This window comes from Triticum aestivum, chromosome 7A (assembly GCF_018294505.1).
Source record: "Triticum aestivum cultivar Chinese Spring chromosome 7A, IWGSC CS RefSeq v2.1, whole genome shotgun sequence".
Classification (NCBI taxonomy): Eukaryota; Viridiplantae; Streptophyta; class Magnoliopsida; order Poales; family Poaceae; genus Triticum; species Triticum aestivum.
The window spans coordinates 514,507,924-514,527,248 of NC_057812.1; the positions used below are offsets into that span (position 1 = coordinate 514,507,924).

At 52.6% G+C, this 19,325-nt stretch overlaps 1 pseudogene; it reads right to left on the bottom strand.

Annotated features, from left to right (window-relative positions):
* Positions 1–17,638: 17,638 nt before the first annotated feature.
* LOC123153441 (RING-H2 finger protein ATL43-like) lies at positions 17,639–18,298 on the bottom strand (annotated as a pseudogene).
* Positions 18,299–19,325: the final 1,027 nt, after the last annotated feature.

A 19,325-nucleotide genomic window follows, 5' to 3' on the forward strand; every position in this document is an offset into this window, starting at 1 on the left:
TGGGGATCTTTACGACTGGTTCTTTGAGCTACACGAGTGCCTCGTTTCGGGTCGATCGCCACGGATGACGTGATCAACCTCTTACAGTCGCCTTGATCCATTCTAGGCCTTTCGTCGAGTGAATCTTTTTGCTTCTGACATGCCGAGCATCGGCGCGAGCGGGGTCTTCTGTTTTTGGCAAGTTGTTCTGCGGCCCGCGGATGTCGCGGGATTCGGATTTTGGGAAGCGCGCGGGACAGGAGCAGCCGCAGTAATCGGAAGCGATAAAGCGGAAGCTCCTCGATCCCCGCGTCGCCTTTTTCGCCACGTACTACGCGCGCGTCTGCTGCGGGATTTGACTGGATAGCCCGGGCCTACCAGTCAGCCACTCGGGAGCGGCCCCTTATAAGTTGCCGGCTCGGGGTTTCCAAGCCGTGCGCTCTCTTCTCCTTCCTTCTTCCTCTCTCCCTTCGCCAGTCCTTCCGCTACCTCCGCTCTCACCCTAGCGCCGCAAGCCCGTGTGAGATCTCGCGAGTGACGATGGTGAAGGGCAAGACGACTACTTTGGAGCGCGCGAAGAAGGCGGCGGCGGCGGGGAAAGGGAAGAGGTCAGCTCGGGGCAGATCTTCCTCCAGGACCGCTCTGCCCAAAGGTTGGATCCAGGGCGACTGGATGCCGTCGGTGCTCCGGCAAGAGGATCTCAACGACATGGTCGAGGGGGGAGTCATTCCCCACGAAGCTGCGCGTCTTCCGGGGGGACAGATCGAACCTCAACCCCGCGACGGTGAGTGCGTGCTCCTAGCCACCCACATCGACCGAGGGTTTTCTCTGCCGCCCCATCCTTTCCTCCGGAGTTTTCTGAACTTCTTCGGAGCGCAGCTCCACCACTTCACTCCCAACTCCATCGTGTACCTTGCTGCCTTCATTTCCATGTGTGAGGCTTTCTTGGGTTGCCGCCCCCATTGGGGACTTTTCAAGCACATCTTTACCTGCCGTTCTCAATCGGTCAAGAAGGCCAAGTCGAGTGACGAGAGGACGCAGGTGATCCAGCTGTGCGGGGGCCTGGCGATCCAGACAAGGGGAAAGAGTTGTTTTCCATCTATCACCTTCCCGGAGTCGGTCCGTGGTTGGCAGTCGACCTGGTTCTACTGTCAGGACCAGGCGACCCCGGGACAGTCGACTGGTCTTCCTCCTTTTTCCCTCGACCGAGCCGAGAAGCCTGCCTCTCTGAAAGTCGCGCCGGAGGAAAGGGCCCAAGTCAAGGTGTTGGCAGGTCGAGTGGTTGAGCTTGTCCGTGAGGGTGTGACTGGTATGGACCTGCTGGAGGTCTTCCTTCAAAGGCGCATCCAACCGCTCCAGGCCCGCGACCACCCGATGTGGCTGTATTCGGGTCTCGACGACACCACTCGGGTCCACCCGGAGGAGGTCACCGACGAGATGCTGGAGGGGTGGCTGTCGAGCATCACGGGGAACAAAGACAACCCCCAAGGAGCCAGGAGGGTAATCCCACTCGACAACTCGTATGAGGTGGACCAGGTATGTCTTTGTGCTCCCGACTGATATCTTGTCTTCTGCATTGGTCTTCTTTGAGTAAGTCGATTGACTTTCGTCTTGTCTGTTGTTTTCCAGGCGACCACCGAGATGTACTCGACGCCCAACGGGGCACAGGGGTCGACTGAGGAAGGGGAGGCGAGCGGAGGCGAGAGCGGGGACGACCAAGGCGAGTGGGAGTCTGACGGTGAGGGAGAGGAAGGCGACGACGTCTTCTCCAGTGAAGAGGAGGAGGAGGAGGTTGAACCCCCCCGCCCGGAGGGGCGATCCAAGCTCGCCCACGATCCAGCGCGGGAACATGGCAAGGCGACTGCTCCTGTTGGGCAGTTGTCGAAACGCCCTCGGATCTCTTCTCCTCCGCCGACTGGGAAGGCTCCCAAGCACCCACGAGCGACGCCATCCAAGCCGCCCAAGGCTCTGCCCAAGATGAAGATAGCTGTTCCTACCATTTCCTGGTAACAATAAAACTTGCTTTCCTTTGTCGACCGTGGACGGATCCTTGGTCGATTCACTGAGCCAACTGACTGATTTTCGAGATTTGCAGCGGTGCTACTTCTGAGGTCTCCGCCAGGGACGACGACCAAGAGATGGAGGACGCTGTTACCTCCAACCCTGGTACGATCACTGACGTCTCGCTTTTGAGTCGACTGAACCTTTATTGCAACTCTGGTCGATTGAATGTTTTCCTTGTAGCCCCTCCTTATGTTATCGACCTCCCGGACGACGATGACAACGAACCGCTGAGAGTGAAGAGGAAGAAGAGGGCGTCGGCTGGCAAGACCCCACAATCCACTCCGGCGCCTAAGGCCGTAGCTCGGGATGATGGCGAACCCACTCGGGCTTCCGTGACTTTCGCCATTCCTCTGACGAGTGTGCAGCCTTCAGTGTCGACTGTGGATCCGTCTTTGCTTTTTGCTGCGTACCCCATCCCTGAGGACCAAGCGGCTGCTGCGAAGGAGGCTGTACGCCAGGCGGGGATCATGATGGAACAAGTGAAAGTGGCTCGGGAGGCCTGCCAGGCGGCTTATGACGCAAGCTCGGCTCTTCAGAGCAATGTCCAGGTCAGTCGACTTCAACACTTGGTCTGTTACGATATGTTCTTTGAAGAATCTCTTTTCCGAAGATCTTTATGTTTGTACACCCACTGGGTGTGTCTGTCAATTCTTGGACGAGTGGGGGCACGCTAAGTGCACCCACTGGGTGTAGTCCCCGAGACTACGGTGGACTGCTGGCAGTCGACTGTAGTCTTTATATTGAGTTGTTGTAGCTGTGTTTCTTCACTCGGTCTGATCGGGCCATGTCGAATGGAACGGTATCCTGTCGACTGCGGGCAGTCGACTTTTTTTTACAGTGGGGGCACGCTGAGTGCACCCACTGGTGTAGTCCCCGAGACTACTGTCGAATGTTTTTGCTTCGGTTGTAGTCTTAGAAACGCCATCATTGTCTCTTAGTTACTCGGAAGCAACTTGTCTTGGACTCGACTTCGGGGGTCGGTCGGGTGGGATAGGAACCGGTGGGGGCACGCTAAGTGCACCCACTGGGTGTAGTCCCCGAGACTATGGTGGACTGCTGGCAGTCGACCGTAGTCTTAGTATTTATTGCCTTTGTTGTTTTTTACTGTAATGATAACTTCTCCCCTTTGACTTCAGAAATCTTGCGATCTTGGAGCCCGCTTGGCTGACCTGGAGAAGCAGCAAATTCAACTGAACCTTGATCTGGAGCTGGCCAGAACAGAGCTGCAGAGGGTCAGAGACGGCGCCGCAGGTAAGACGCCTTTGTCGACTGGTTAGTTTTTAGGCTTGAGTACCCTTCTGCTATTTCCGAATCAATCATCATTTCTTTGCAGAAAAACTGAACGAAGCTCTGGCGAAGAAGGATCAGGACTTGGCTGCGCCCGTAAGGAGGCTGATGACAAGACCGCTCTGGCCGTACAGAAGCTGGCTTCGGTCGACCAATTAGAAGGAGAGAATACCAAGTTGAAGACCGCTCTGAATGAAGCCAACAGGGAGTGTTCACGTTGGAAGAAGGAGCACCTCACCCTGAGCAGAAGATGGAAGGCATCGCTCGCAGGAGGGACGACCTGGAGAGCTACTTGAGGAGCCTTGCCAAGAAGTTGTACATCAAGCTCGAAGGTGCACATTCAGTTCCGACTGGTTTTTTTTGTGTCGACTCAGTCTTATGAAAATTGACTTATCCTTGGATCGTGTATGCAGAGCTTTGCCAGAACTTTGAAGAGGAGACTGGGCGGATCGAAACAGGTTTGGATCCAATCAACTCTCCGGTGAAAGATGAAGCTGCCATGAATCTGCTCCGACTGGAATCTCGCATTGACGGTGTCGTGGATTACTTGGCTCGACTGAAGGTTGCCATGTCGCGGATCGACCCGGCACTTTGGCCAGAGTCTACGCTCCAGAACGATCTCGAGTCTCTGATGACTCGACTTAATGGAATCCCTGACCGAGTGCAGGAGTGGAAGAAGTCTTCCGCTCGGTGTGGCGCTGACGTGGCTCTGTCTCTGGTCCGCGTCCATTGCAAGGAGGCGCGGGAGGAGAAGCTGGCCGCCATCCAAGTTGCCAATACGAGGAAGCACAACTTCCAGGACTTCATGGAGACATTTATTGCTGCTGCCACCCGTATCGCAGACGGGATCGACTTGGATGAGTTTGTCGCCCCTTCCAGTCCTCCACCTGAGGAATGAAAAACTTTTAAACTCCACTTAAATTTGCCTCGGAATGCCGAGTGGATCTGTAACCGTTGAACTTCGCCTTAAATTTGCCTCGGAATGCTGAGTGGAATTGTAACAGTTTAAACTCTGCCGAGCCGAGGGCTCGAATACTTTTATCTGAGGTCTGGGACCTTTTAGACTTTATTTGAATCTTGATTTATCGTTGAACATCTTTGTGGATGATCCGTCGAGTGGAACTTGGTCTTCACTCAAAATAACTTTGTATTTGTGGTGCAGCTCCGAAGGAGAAGGTAGCAGTCGTTTTACGCCTCGTCGTCCTTGCGGATCGGGCTGCGTTCCGTACTTAGGCGAGCACTGGGCTGCAGCTAAGCCCCCGAGTGGGAGGATCGCTCTCCACTCAGTAGGATTTTTTAAGTACTTAGGCGAGCACTGGGCTGCAGCTAAGCCCCCGAGTGGGAGGATCGCTCTCCACTCGGTAGGATTTTTTTAAATACTTAGGCGAGCACTGGGCTGCAGCTAAGCCCCCGAGTGGGAGGATCGCTCTTCACTCGGTAGGATTTTTTAAACACTAAGGCGAGCACTGACTGCAGCTAAGTCTCTTAGTGGGAGAACTTAGGCGAGTCCTGGACTGCAGCTAAGCCCCTGAGTGGGAGGTTTGCTCTCCACTCGGTAGGGTTTTTTCAAACTTAGGCGAGTACCTGACTGCAGCTAAGTCTCTTTGTGGGAGAACTTAGGCGAGTGCTGGACTGCAGCTAAGCCCCTGAGTGGGAGGTTTGCTCTCCACTCGGTAGGGTTTTTTCAAACTTAGGCGAGTGCCTGACTGCAGCTAAGTCTCTTTGTGGGAGAACTTAGGCGAGTGCTGGACTGCAGCTAAGCCCCCGAGTGGGAGGCTTGCTCTCCACTCGGTAGGGTTTTTTCAAACTTAGGCGAGTGCCTGACTGCAGCTAAGTCTCTTAGTGGGAGAACTTAGGCGAGTGCTGGACTGCAGCTAAGCCCCCGAGTGGGAGGTTTGCTCTCCACTCGGTAGGGTTTTTTCAAACTTAGGCGAGTGCCTGACTGCAACTAAGTCTCTTAGTGGGAGAACTTAGGCGAGTGCTGGACTGCAGCTAAGCCCCCGAGTGGGAGGGTTGCTCTCCACTCGGTAGGATTTTTTCAAACTTAGGCGAGTGCCTAACTGCAGCTAAGTCTCTAAGTGGGAGAACTTAGGCGAGTACTGGACTGCAGCTAAGCCCCCGAGTGGGAGGATTGCTCTCCACTCGGTAGGATTTTTTCAAACTTAGGCAAGTGCCTGACTGCAGCTAAGTCTCTTAGTGGGAGAACTTAGGCGAGTGCTGGACTGCAGCTAAGCCCTCGAGTGGGAGGATTGCTCTCCACTCGGTAGGATTTTTGAACACTTAGGCAAGCACTGGGCTGCAGCTAAGCCCCCGAGTGGGAGTCTGGCTCTCCACTCGGTAGGATTTTTCAAACTTAGGTGAAACGGATTCGCGGCTAAGTCACCCACTGGGGGATTTCGTATGCAAACAAAAGTGACAGCAATCATTGGAACACTCTTGTCTTTGATAAAAATGAACTGCAGAAGTTTCTCTTATTACATCTTTTAGAGGAAGGAACTCAAGTGTAAAAGTGGGGGAGCAGCTCCGCGTTCCAAGCTCGCAGCTCGTCGATCTGGCGATCAACATTGTAGAGGTGATACGCTCCATTGTGGAGGACCCTGGTGACGACGAAGGGGCCTTCCCAAGTAGGAGCAAGCTTGTGTGGTTTCTGTTGATCCACTCGGAGGACCAAATCTCCTTCTTGGAAGGCTCGACTCTTCACATGCCGGGCATGGAATCGACGCAAGTCTTGTTGATAAATGGTCGATCTGATCATGGCCATCTCCCTCTCTTCTTCTAGGAGGTCGACTGCGTCTTGCCAGGCTTGTTCTGCTTCATCTTCAGTGTAGAGTTTGACTCGGGGTGCGTTGTGAAGAAGATCGGTCGGCAGAACTGCTTCGGCTCCATAGACCAGAAAGAATGGAGTTCTTCCAGTCGACCGGTTAGGGGTGGTCCTCAATCCCCACAGAACTGACGGAAGTTCGTCGACCCAAGCACCTGCTGCGTGCTTGAGATCACGCATCAGTCGAGGCTTTAGTCCTTTGAGAATCAGACCATTTGCTCTCTCGGCTTGTCCATTCGACTGGGGATGGGCGACCGAAGCGTAGTCGACTCGTGTGCCTTGAGAGGCGCAAAAAGGCTCTGAACTGGTCTGAATCGAAGTTTGACCCATTGTCAGTGATGATGCTATGAGGGACTCCATATCTGAATGTTAGTCCTCTGACGAAACTAATAGCAGTGCAAGCATCAAGATTCTTGATGGGTTTAGCTTCAATCCATTTGGTAAACTTGTCGACTACCACAAGCACATGAGTGAAACCGCTCCTGCCTGTTCTCAGTGGACCAACCATGTCTAGTCCCCAGACAGCAAAGGGCCAGACGAGTGGAATGGTCTTCAGGGCTGATGCAGGCTTGTGTGACATGTTGGAGTAGAACTGGCACCCTTCACACTTGTCGACTATCTCCTTTGCCATCTCATTTGCTCTTGGCCAGTAAAATCCCGCTCGCTATGCTTTACCCACAATGGTCCGCGAGGACGCATGGTGACCACAGGTCCCCGAGTGGATATCATCAAGGATTATCCGACCCTCTTCTGGCGTTATGCACTTCTGACCGATTCCAGTCGCGCTTTCTCTATACAACTGTCCCTTTATGACTGTGAAGGCCTTGGATCGGCGGACGATCTGTCGAGCCTCTTCCTCGTCCTCTGGGAGTTCTTTCCTTAGGATATACGCGATGTACGGTATCGTCCAGTCGGGAGTGATTGCCAAGATTTCCATGATTAGGTCGACCACAGCAGGAACTTCGACTTCAGCCGGATCTGTGGCACTTTTCGGCTGCGGGGCTTCTTCTGTAAAAGGATCTTCTTGGACTGACGGTGAGTGAATGTGTTCCAGGAACACGTTGCTGGGAATGGCTTCTCTCTTGGAGCCTATCTTTGCCAAATCGTCAGCTGCTTGATTTTGCAGTCGGGGGATGTGATGAAGTTCTAACCCCTCGAATTTCTTTTCTAGCTTTCTCACTACATTGCAATAACCAGTCATAGCCGGACTTCTGACGTCCCACTCCTTCATCACCTGATTGACCACCAAATCTGAGTCGCCATAGACCATGAGGCGACGGACGCCGAGTGAAATGGCCATGCGCAAACCATATAAAAGTGCTTCATATTCTGCTTCATTATTGGAGGAATCGAAGTGAATCTGGAGAACGTATCTGAGCTTATCTCCTCGGGGGGAGACTAATACTACCCCAGCACCGGAACCATTCAGCATCTTAGATCCATCGAAGAACATGGTCCAGTGCTCCGAGTGAACTTGAGTCGGAAGTTGCTGTTCAATCCACTCGGCGATGAAATCTGCGATTGCTTGGGACTTGATAGCCTTCTTTGCTTCGAACTTGATATCTAAGGGAAGGAGTTCAATCGCCCACTTGGCCACTCGACCAGTTGCATCTCTGTTATGCAGAATCTCTGACAGCGGGGCGTCGCTGACGACTGTAATGGAGTGGTCAGAGAAGTAATGCGCAACCTTCTTCGTGGTCATATAAATCCCATATACAAGCTTCTGGTAATGGGGATATCTTTATTTTGAAGGGGTCAAAACTTCAGACACATAATAGACTGGGCGCTGAACTCTGAAGGCCTTTCCTTCTTCTTCCCGCTCGACCGTAAGTACTGTGCTGACAACTTGTCCTGTGGCTGCAATGTAAAGTAGCAGAGGCTCTTTGCTGATTGGGCAGCAAGCACCGGCTGGGTGGAGAGCAGAGCTTTGAGCTCTGCAAATGCTGCATCAGCTTCTGGAGTCCACTCGAACTTGTCAGACTTCTTCATCAGTCGGTAAAGAGGCAACGCCTTTTCACCGAGACGAGAAATGAATCGACTTAGGGCGGCCAAGCAGCCTGTAAGCTTTTGGACATCGTGCACGCGTACGGGACGCTTCATCCGGAGTATGGTGCCAACCTTTTCAGGATTGGCATCGATCCCCCGTTCGAAAACGAGAAAACCGAGTAACTTTCCACCTGGAACCCCGAATGTGCACTTTGATGGATTGAGCTTGATATCATACCTCCTGAGGTTGGCAAAGGTTTCAGCAAGGTCAGTCCGCAGGTCAGAACTTTTCGTGACTTGACCACAATATCGTCCATGTATGCCTCCACATTCCGACTGATTTGAGTGAGTAAACACTTCTGAATCATTCTCATGAACGTGGCTCCGGCGTTCTTGAGGCCGAACGGCATGGTGACGTAACAGAAGCATCCGAATGGAGTGATGAAAGCTGTTTTGATCTCGTCGGGTCCATACAGACGGATCTGATGGTACCCGGAATAGGCATCTAGAAAAGACAGTCTCTCGCACCCCGCAGTCGAATCGACTATTTGGTCGATGCGAGGGAGAAGAAAATGATTTTTTCGGCAGGCCCGATTGATATGTTTGAAATCAATGCACATGCGAAGTGACTTGTCCTTCTTGGGGACCATGACGACATTGGCGAGCCACTCGGAGTGGTAAATCTCTTGGATGAACTCTGCTGCTAAGAGCCGAGCCACCTCCTCGCCAATGGCTTGCTTCTTCTGGATGGCGGACCGTCGAAGATGTTCCTTCACAGGCTTGAATTTTGGGTCGACTCGTAGACGGTGCTCGGCCAGCCCTCTGGGAACTCCAGGCATGTCATAGGGTTTCCATGCGAAGATGTCCCAGTTCTCACGGAGGAGCTGGACGAGCGCTTCTTCCTATTTGGAGTCAAGCGTCGTTGAGATGTGAGTCGGGGCAGCATCGGGGTCGGTCGGGTGAATGTGGACTGTCTTTGTTTCACCAGACGACTGGAAAGCAGATTCTGAAGCAGGCTTCTTGGCTCATAGCAATTCACTCGGATCGGCAGTCTTTTGGTACTCTTGCAGTTCGACCACTGCCATCTGAGCATCTGCAATCTTTGAGCCTTTCTGAAAACACTCTTCCGCCTTCTTCCGATTGCCCGTAACAGTGATCACACCTTTGGGGCCAGGCATCTTCAGTTTGAGATACACGTAACATGGTCGAGCCATGAAGCGTGCGTAAGCTGGCCTGCCCAAAATGGCATGATAAGCACTTTGGAAGTCCACAACCTCGAATGTCAACTTTTCCTTGTGGTAATTCTTTGAATCACTGAAAACCACATCAAGAGCAATCTGGCCGAGTGATTGGGCTTTCTTCCCAGGAATGACTCCGTGGAAGCTCATGTTACTGGTACTGAGCCTGGACATCAGAATGCCCATTCCTTTCAATGTCTCAGCATATAGTATGTTCAGGCCACTTCCACCATCCATCAGGACTTTGGTCAGTCGAGTGCCTTCGACAATTGGGTCGACCACCAAAGATTGCCTCCCAGGGGTGGGAATGTGCGTCGGGTGATCAGACTGGTCGAATGTGATGGCAGTCTGAGACCACTTCAGGTAACTGGGTGTTGTCGGGGCAACCATGTTCACCTCGCGGTTAATGACTTTCAGTCGACTTTTGCTTTCGACATCGGCAAAAATCATCAGGGTGGAATTGACTTGGGGGTATCCATCATCACTGTCTTCCTTGTCCTCAACTCTGTCCGACTCTTTCCTTGTCCTTGGACCTCTTCATCTTTCTTGGTGTGAATGTGACATGGCAGATCCAACACATCATTTCCATCCTGATCTTTAACTTTCTTGGGCTTCCAGGTGCCCTTGGGTTTTCCCTTGAAGTTTCCCTGGGCCACGGCCAGGGCCTCTCCAGGGGCGGCTGGTTCGGCCTTCCGCTTTTGCTTCCGACTGGAGTTCCCTCCGGTTTCTTGGACGACTGCCTTGTACTTGCCACTCCGGAGTCGATCTTCGTCTTCACCATTAGCATATTTGGTGGCAATCTCCATCATCCGATTCAGAGACATCTCTCCGGTTCGACCGAACTTCAGATTCAATTCTCTGTATTTAACGCCTTCTTTGAAGGCACAAACTGCTTGATGGTCTGGTACATTCTCAACCATGTGATGTAGTGTGATCCACCTCTGGATGTAATCCCTCAGAGTTTCATTCGGCTTCTGCACGCAAGACCGCAATTCTGTAAGGCCTGCAGGTCGCTTGCATGTTTCCTCGAAGGTTGTGACAAATACTCGGGAGAGGTCCTCCCAAGTGTAGATGCTGCCGGGTGCCAACTGATTTAACCACGCTCTAGCTGAGCCCTCTAACATGAGAGGCAAGTGCTTCATGGCCACCTCATCATTGCCACCGCCAATCTGTACAGCCAGTCGATAATCTTCGAGCCAAGTGTCAGGCTTAGATTCACCGGTGAACTTGCTGACTCCAGTCGCCAGCCTGAAGTTGGGAGGAATCTCTGCAGCTCTCATGGCTCGACTGAAACATTCTGGCCCTGAAGCGTGTACTCTGTTGCTGGCAGGCGCATCTCTGTTGTGGCCTTCTCGATGAGCTCTGTTCCTGTCAACCAAGCCTTGAACGAGGATGGATCTCGCATCAAAGACTGGGTCCCTAGGGTCGACTGGAATCCTCTACCCAACACTATGATGGCATCTGTCATCTCGCCGTCGAGGCGCATATGACCCACTCCTCGGGGGAGGGGTTGGCACTCGACGTCGGTCATCATGATCGAATCGGTGATCATGCTGCTCATTCCTCCTGTACTGATCATGCCGGTCACCACGTCCCTCACGCCTCGGGGGCGATCTCGGCCTGTGAGCCGACTGGACTGTATCTGTCGCAACGGATCGACTGTGGATCCTATCCCGCGACTGAGAAATGGCGGAATTCTGGTTTCCCGCCGACCGGAGTAACGCTCTGATCTACAACAAGCCCCTGCCAGCCTCTGATTGGGAGGGCTGAATTGATTCTGCTATACGGGCTGCGGTGGCCAAATTCTGAACTAGGGTTCGATACACCTGCGGTGGCAAGAAGAGCTGACGCCGACTGGACTCAGGAGCTTGCTGACGTCGACTGGACTCGGGAGCTCGCTGACGCGCTTGCTCGTCGAGTATTCGTTGGAGATTCTCCAGTCGAGTGCGCTCAGCCAGGTTAGCCAGGCGCGCGTCCTCCAAGGCCCGGGCCTCGGGGGTTTCTCCAACAATAGGAGTGTGGAGTGCGTCCATGTTCCGGCGGCGAAGCTCCTCTCTCTGTAATGACGTGAGAGGTTCGAGGAGATACTCATCGTGGGGACGCGACGGGTCGCCCCCACCCGCGCCTTCGTCAGCGCGAGGAAACTGGGGGGACTGTGTGTTCCATCGACCGCCAGAACCTCAGCCGCTGGGTCGCTGCTGTCGCACTCGGATGCGGTCTCCGCGGAGCCAGTCGACAGGTCGAACAGGCCGTAGAGGGATTCGTCGGGCTCGATTGTCGCGACTTGTGGGGATGCCGACTGGCGAGCCACAGCATGCCTCACCCACCGCTGAAGTCTCGACCGACCGGAGCGCTTGCGCTGGTGGGAGACAGGGCGGGGAGACGACGCAGGGGCCGACCGATACTGGGTCGACGGCTGCCGCAGGAGGACGCCACGAATGCAAGCGCGGAAGTGCGTCGCACCGCGGACGAGGAGCGCGTCGATGTCGAGTGGTGCCTCCTAAGCCAGGCGGAGTCGTCGGCGATGAAGGTGAGCGCGCCAAGACGGATCTCGCGGCCCTCCACCAAAACTCCGCAAGAAACCATGATCAAAGGGATCGGAAAAGATCGCAACTTCTCCAACTAAGCGCCAAGATTCCTACCCCACGGTGGGCGCCAACTGTCGTGGTTCTAACTCTGACAGTGATGTAGGGGGGTAAGTATGGAGAGGCTAGATCTTAGCTATGGAGAAGTTGTAAGCACACGAGGATTACGAGTTCAGGCCCTTCTCGGAGGAAGTAACAGCCCTACGTCTCGGTGCCCGGAGGCGGTCGATTGAATTATGCGTGTGTGGATAACAGGGGTGCGAACCCTTCATACTGAGGAGGGGGGTGGCTTATATAGAGTTCGCCGGCCCCCTCCTGCCCTTAGTAATGCAGGGTTTAAGGTACATTTAAGATTGGGCGTTACTGGTAACGCCCCTAATAAAGTGCTATAATGACCATAAAGACTACTTAACAGCTGACCGTTTGCCTGCGGAGTGACTTTATGTCTCCTGGCAGTCGAGTGGTTGTTTCTTGGTCGAGTGATAGTTTCATGGTCGAGTGTCTTGAACCCGTCGAGTGGGATACCTTCAAGTCGATTGAAAGGTGGCTTCTTCTAGGGATGTCCTTGGGTAGGGCTTTTTGGACGGGTCCGTGCCCCTACCCTAGGTACATAGCTTCATCAGGGAGTATTTAGGAACGCAGGGAGTATAAGTATAAGCGTATAATATTTTGATTTTTGCAAAAAAAGGTTTTCTCACAAGGAATGATTTAATGACATTGGTATTAGCCTTAAAGAAGAAAGAAAGCAAAATAAAAACTAAAAAAGTCAAGATAAGGAAGCTTTCTAACAAAAAAAATGAATTAATGGCATTGGTATTAGCCTTAAAGAAGAAAGAAAACAAAATAAAAACTAAAATAAAGTCAAAATAATGAAGCTTTCTAAGAAAGAATGAATGGGTGGCATTGGTATTACCCTTTCAGAGGGAAGAAAATGAAAAAAAAGAAACAAATAAGGACAAAACTTGCACTTAACTTACACATAAATTGCAGTTTCTTATATTATGCGAGAATAAGCATATAGTGGAATTTCAAAAATAAATCTAATAAGAAATTAATGGGTGGTGTTGGTATGAAATAATGAATTAGGGCATTGATATTTCCCTTCCAGAAGAAAGAAAATAAAAAACAAATAATGAAAAATTTGCACATAATATACACAAAATTTGTGATTTTATAATATGTAAAAATAATCATATAATATTGTGATTTTTGCAAAAAAAAGTTTGCTGATAGGGAATGAATTAGTAACATTGGTATTAACCTTAAAGAAGAAAGAAAATGAAATTAAAACTAAAACAAAATAAAAATAATGAAGCTTTCTAAGAAAGAATGAATTGATTGCATTGGTTTTACCCTTCCAGAAGAAAGAAAATGAAAAAAAGAAATAAATAAGGACACACAAATTGCAAGTTCTTATATTATGCAAGAATAAGCACATAGTTAAATTTTCAAAAAGAAAAGAAGAATTAATTAGTGGTCTTAGTATGAAAGAAAATGAAATAAAAAACCGCAAACAAATGATGACAAAACTTGCACACAATTTGTACTGAAACTGCATATTTTTATAAATGGAAAAGCATATAATAGGGCAATTTTTGCACTTTAGAAAAATTTACACACATATGGTACAACACTTATGTGTACATTTACACACACCTAATATATGCACAATACACATAAACAAAAAGAAAAGTTGAGTAAAAACAACTTGGTAAACGATAATAAAGATGAAAACTAGTACGAAGCTAAAATGACAAAAAAAAAGTATATATTTTTCTAAGGTAGAATAAATTAGGGCATGATTTTAGCCTAAAAAGGGAAAGAAAGTGAAAAACAATTGAAACAAATGTTATTTAAAAATTGCACCCAAGAATTGCACTGTTGCACAATAAGAAAAATAAGTATATCGTAGAGCAGTTTTCGGATAAAAATATGATTTGCACATAAGTTGCATCAAAGTGAAATGCATATACTATGTTTGATTTATTTTTAAATTAAAGATTAGTTGTATCTTCACACGTAGAAATAAAAATGCATTTCATATCGATGGTGTCGTCGTATGCACACTCGTGCACACACACATAGCAAAAATTGGATATGAGCACAACACATGCACATGCACACAGCAAGCATGCCGGCGACACACGCACAACATACACGAAGTGGCAAGCAACAGGAGCACATGCATGCGATACACACATGCACGCACACAAAAGCTGACACATAAAAAAAAAGGAAAAACAGACTAAGTACTGTAGAAGGAAAAAGTGATTGGCCCAAATATGAATTTCAGTCAACTTACATATAACAAAAGTGTATTTAATTCATACAAAACGTCAATAGGATTTTCTGTATTTCAAATAAGTGCAACAGTACAAGAAAGCCACGTATACATCATATCCAGTCGAGGTACATACTTAAGAGTTAAGATCAATGCACTTGCGCTCCTATGAATAAGATGAATGCTTTTAGCCACTACTAAAAAGTACTACGTACACTTAATAATCATCGGCTTTGGGCTATTATTGCAACACGCACATCGGTTGGTCTTGTGTTATATCGTTATTAGACAGCCTGCAGCCCACACAATTGGCCGCGGTGCTTCTCCATGTTGGCGCCAAGCTTCTCCTTCAACGTCTCGAAAGCCAGGAGCGCCAGCGTGCTACCTGTGCCGGCGGGCGTCGAGTTCGGCTCATCAGGCTGCTCCACGCCGAGCTGCTTCACGACGTGGCTCAGCGCGCCGACGCACCGCCGGTCGTGCTGCCTGGCCAGCAGCTTCACGTCGTACACGGACGGCCCGAGGAGCTGCCGCACCACCTCCATAAAGGCGTTCACGTCGCCGGGAAGCTCCTCGCCAGACATCATGGCCGCGAAGTAGCCGACGTGGTAGGCGCCGGCGAAGGTCGCCCACGACGCCCGGGCCCCGAGCAGGCCGGAGTCCCGCAGCATCCAGCGGAGCTCGTGCCCGTGGACGCCGGACGTCGGAAGCCGGCCGAGGTCGACCCCGCGGCGCGCGAGGTAGGCGATGGAGTCGGGGTCCCTCGCGTCGAGGTCCGAGGCGACGTCAAACCCGCGCAGGTTGAACTCCCACGCGAACCGCCCGCCGTCGCCGGTGCGGATGGCGAGCCCCACTTGGAGCGGCTTGAGGAGCGACACGTTCGCATGGATCACCTGGTACCGTTCCTCGGCGGTCATGTCGTAGTGGCTCTTCCGGGCGTCGCCGCGGACCACGCAGCCCGGGTACTGCACGTTCAGCGCCACGTGCGTGGCGTGCGGCGCGATCTGGCGGAAGACGGCGGACTCGGCCTCGAAGTTGTCGGCCCAGACCGACCGGACGGCGGCGGCGTCGGTGGCGTCGTCCATGCCGGCAGACGGGACGACTTGGTGCTGCTCCTGCGGCGGCGTCTCTGATCTCCGGGAGTTCAGAACTCGAGGAGAGGAGGTTCGCTTCCGGTGCTGCTCGACTTTCTCTGGAGGCCTGCTTCTGTTGAAATATATATAGATATAGACGCAGAGCTGCAGATTGTTTTTCGGATTCAGATTGGGCGCCGTAGGTGCAGTATTTTCGATTCGGACTTGACTTCTCGGCTGGATCGGAGATGCGAACGTGTCCCGTATTATCCAGTCACCTGGACGCCGGGTCCGTACCGTACTGGTGTTCAACGGTAGCAGCGTTTTGTAGCTAGTCGGTCCAAAGCCTATCCCGAATCAACCCAGCAGTCGGCCGTTACATGACTTTGACTGATGATCTTGGCAGAAGCAGAGGATCCGACGGCGGAACAATCTTGGAGAGATACCCAACCGAAAAACTTGCAATTTAGTTGGCGGGAACAATCCGACGGCGGAGCAATACCACTAAGGCGAGTGATCTGCGCCGGCGCACCGGCCCAACGGTTGGGCCGGTCCAGCCCCAGCCGTCAGATCTGGTCTCCCTGCACCGTCAGATTCGTTCCTTTTCTCACCTCCTTCTTCAACCCCCCGCACGGGAAAAGGACGGGCCCCCTCATGCTCGTTGACGCCCCAGCACGAGCCGACCGCCTCGCCTCGCCTCCTCACCGCCAGTCGCCCCCGCCGTCGGTCGCCTACGGTCGCCGCCCTCGCCGCTGGTCGCCCGCCCTCACCTATATCGCTTCGTGTGTTCCTGAAACCTCCATGGATGCAGCAGCATGCGGCCATGGTTACGGCCGGTCGAGGTTGCAGCCCGCCACGAGCCCGTAGCAGCTCGCCGGCGACTAGGTTGCAGCATCCGCCCCTGCCCCCCCCCCCCTTCCCCCCGTGCTGGATCTCGCCGCCGGAATTCACAGAAACCCACCACCGGCATCTGGCCGTCGTGAGAAAAAAATGGATGTAGCAAAAACTGTGGACGGTAGTAGCAAAAAACCACATGGTTGAAGCAAAAAATGTCAAACCATATCTAGTTGAAGCTTTTTCTAAAGCCGGATGTAGCTTTTCTGTTTGCTGGATGTAGCATTTTCCAGTACTGGTTGCAGCTCTGATGCATGTCCATCAAAACTCATTCTTCAGTATTGGTTGTAGCAAAAATCACCTCGCCGGTTCCAGCAAAATGAACATCGTGGTCCCAACATTTTCCGTTGCCGGTTCCAACATCTAACGAGAGCGGGGTTGCAGCATCTGTGGGCGCGTGGTTCACCGCAGTCACCACCTCGTAGTAGCAAAAAATCATGCCGGTTCCAGCATCTAGCTAGAGCGGTTGCAGCATCTGCAAGTGTGGTCACCGCGGTCGCCGTCCGTAGTAGCAAAAAATTATGCCCGTTGCAGCACTTTGGCTCACCGGTCGTAGCATATTTGGACGCCGGTTGTAGCACCGCTTGCTTGTCAGATGCATCCCGGTGCTTGGCCTCATCGCGCGCGGCCATGGCGAAGGGAGCGGGCATGGTGACGGGCGCATCCATGGCGACTTCCAACTCCGGCTCGCCGGGCGCGGAAGGAACCTGCAGCCGAGGGGGGAGGGTGGCCAGCGGGAAAGAAGGGGCGGCGGGATCTGAAGGAGGAAGAAGGGGATCGGGAGACGCGCGAGGCGTGCGATGCGCTTCGATCGAGTGGCCCGCACGGGACCGGCGGAACGGTTCGGCCGGCGCACCGTTTCTAAACACATTTTATCTGATGGGAATTTTCTCCAAAAAATAGGGGTCAACTGAATTTAAAATTTGGGTCATTTACTGGTTTGAAGAAAACCGACGGCCGGATGTGCGCCTTCAACCTCTAGCCACCCTCTTCTTCCTTCAAACCGCCGAGCGACCGCCGGCCTAACCACCCGCGGCCCACGGCGCTCCCGCGACCACCTCGCCGACCTCATTAAACCGCCCCCAGCATGGTCTTGCCGCCATCCCCGGGCGATGAACGGTTTATTCTCCGGCGAAGTTGCACCACAGCCGTGCCCCCCCCCCCTCTCAATGATAGATGATGTGGTAGCCTGCCATCGAGCTTCTTCCTCCCCTCTGGCTATATCTCTCTTTTAGCAAAAATCGACTAACCCAAATTCAAAAGTCAGACGACTGACATGTAGCTATTGTGAAAAAATAGAATGCAATTAGGTCATAAGGAAAAAATACCTAATGTTTCAACTCTTTTGAGTAATGAACGTACGGGGGATTCTTAACGACCCAATCCAATCCTCTAGTAAAACTCCTACGAATCTCCTGTAAATGAAGGAAGCCCTAAACTGATTGCATGGCCCGGGCGGCAACTTCCACGGCCGGCACGATGGAGGCATCGACCGGAGACCGGCAGACCGGACACATTCGGTGAGACCAGAGCCACTCGTCGATGCACGGGTCATGGAAGAGGTGCATGCACGCGGGCAGCTGCTTCACCACCTCCTTGGGCCTGACCTCGGCGAGGCACACCGCGCACTCGTGGCCCTCTCTGCCGCCGCAGCTCAGCTTCTCGTACTTGTACACGGGCAGGCCGGCGATGGCCGCCCGGCCTAGCCCGACGGCCGGCTCCCGCGGAAGCGCAGTCATGGATGACCGATCCCCCTCTGGATCTTGCAGGAGCTGGTGTTGCGACCTAGCGCGGGCCTACGCACGCTGGCACAACGCCGCGATGAAGAGGAAGACGAGCAGGACGCCAGCGATGCGGATGATAATTGGCCAGGGGACGCCGGCGAGTTTCAGTATGCCGCACGTCAAGCCCGCGGGAGCTTGGGGATGTGTCAAGTTACTATCTAAGTTACTCCAACGTCCGCATGGCCGCACGTGAGGGAGAGGGGGTGGGTTAGGGGTGGGGGGCGACCCTGTCGCCTCCACCAGAACCACCGCCGCCGCCAGCGCTAGGGGCCTCGCCGGAACCGCATCCGCCGTAGGTGATGGAACCATGGTCCTCGCGATCGGTCCAAGTGGTGGCTGTCGGATCCGACTCCGAGACGGATCTGGATCAGGAGGTTCAACATTTGGCCCCAGCCAGATGGCAGATCCATTTCAAAGATTGCCGAACGGTTGGGACATGGAGAGATGGATTTCTCTATACACATTCACCGTCACGATGGACGAAGGTTCGAGATCGCGATCACGATATTCTCGCCGGACGGTACTTGGACATAGACGAACGGATCCACACAGGTATGCATTTGAATATCGATGAATTCGAAATTGTTGTTGTTGAATGCGTGCAGGAGAATTTGGGCGGGGAGGATCATATCGAGGTTGTCGATCTAACATCGGAACCAGATGCCCCAATGCCGAAGCCGAAGATCGGAGGACGGTTTTGGGTACTAGCTGACGACGAAGACAAAGACGACGATGATGCCGAGCTTGACTCGCCTGGAGTCTTGCCAATGTCAACCGAGATAATATCTAAGTTCACGGCACCAATCGTTGAATCCTTCACGAAGCTCGCGCCTGGCGAGGGGCGCAAAGATAGGAGGATTGCGGAACCAAGATCGGCGGGTCTCCGTAAGCCCTCGTCGATGAAGATCAAACCTTGGAAAGGACCCCTCCCAAGGTAAATTTGTCACAACCTACTTTATCTGATTTCTTCCCATTAGATGGTTGGACAAAAATTACTCGCAAGAAGAAGAAAAAGGCAGCAGTTCAACCACTGCCGGCGGCCGTCAGTCCTTGGGCGATCCGGGCGGCGCGGATGGTGCGTTTGAATCTTCTACTGTGGATTGATGGGCCGGTGGTGGAAACGTCCGGCCTGGGCCCGGGGCGTGCTGGGTATGTGGCCCAGTGTGCGGCCCAGGAATCGGCGGCGGACCCTTCGCCGGGCGGGCTGCATGGGTTGCGAGCCACATGCACGTACGGTGATCACGCATCACAAAATTGCCCGACCAGGGTTTCCTTAGTCGTCGCTAGCTCGAGCAGCAAGGATACGGCCCCTGGATCGATCTATCTTCGTGGCCAT